We start from the raw sequence: 639 nt of genomic DNA, 5'->3' as shown, positions 1-639 counted from the left end.
ACCCACTGCATCACTGCGAGTCTTCCCGCCGGGCAGAGACCACATCAGCTTGAGCCACTGACGTGCTCCTCTTGCCCTAACAGAGCCTGGTGACAACGGAGCCCCAGAGTGCTCAGCGCAGGAGAAAATCCTGCACAGGGCTTCCATAAGGTCACACAGCAGGTTAAAAGCAGAAGGAGGCTGAGAACTGTGGGCTTCTGACGGCTGTGCTCAGGTGTGGAAAAGGTAAGCCTTCCATGCGCTGAAACCTGGCCCCAGTTGGCTGTCGCCCCCACCCCCAACAGCTTCCGCACAGAGAATGCCCCCTGGGTAACTTCGGGGCTAGGCCGGAGCAGAGTCCAGGTCTCGTGTGTGTGTGTCCTGTGGAGCTCTGCTGAGTGGGCCTGGAACATTCTAATCTTGCCAAGTGGGCACCTGGGAGGCCTGATGCTTCAGGCTGCTGGCTACTGCATCCTCCATGGGGAGGTCCCTGTGTGCCCTATGGGCTTCATAGGAGGGAGGTTGTCATTGCAGATGGTGGCGTCCACAGAAGGGCATAAGCAAGACTAGAAAATGAGTTTGTAACAGAAAAATACCTCTGGGCAACTACAGATTACAAAGTGTGCACCCTGCAAGGCCTTGGGCCTTTGGCATGGGCAT

The sequence above is a fragment of the Pteropus medius genome, unplaced genomic scaffold (genome assembly GCF_902729225.1).
Source record: "Pteropus medius unplaced genomic scaffold, Ma_sr-lr_union100, whole genome shotgun sequence".
Lineage (NCBI taxonomy): Eukaryota > Metazoa > Chordata > Mammalia > Chiroptera > Pteropodidae > Pteropus > Pteropus medius.
The sequence above is the reverse complement of the archived record's forward strand: the minus strand, read 5'-3'. Positions refer to the sequence as shown.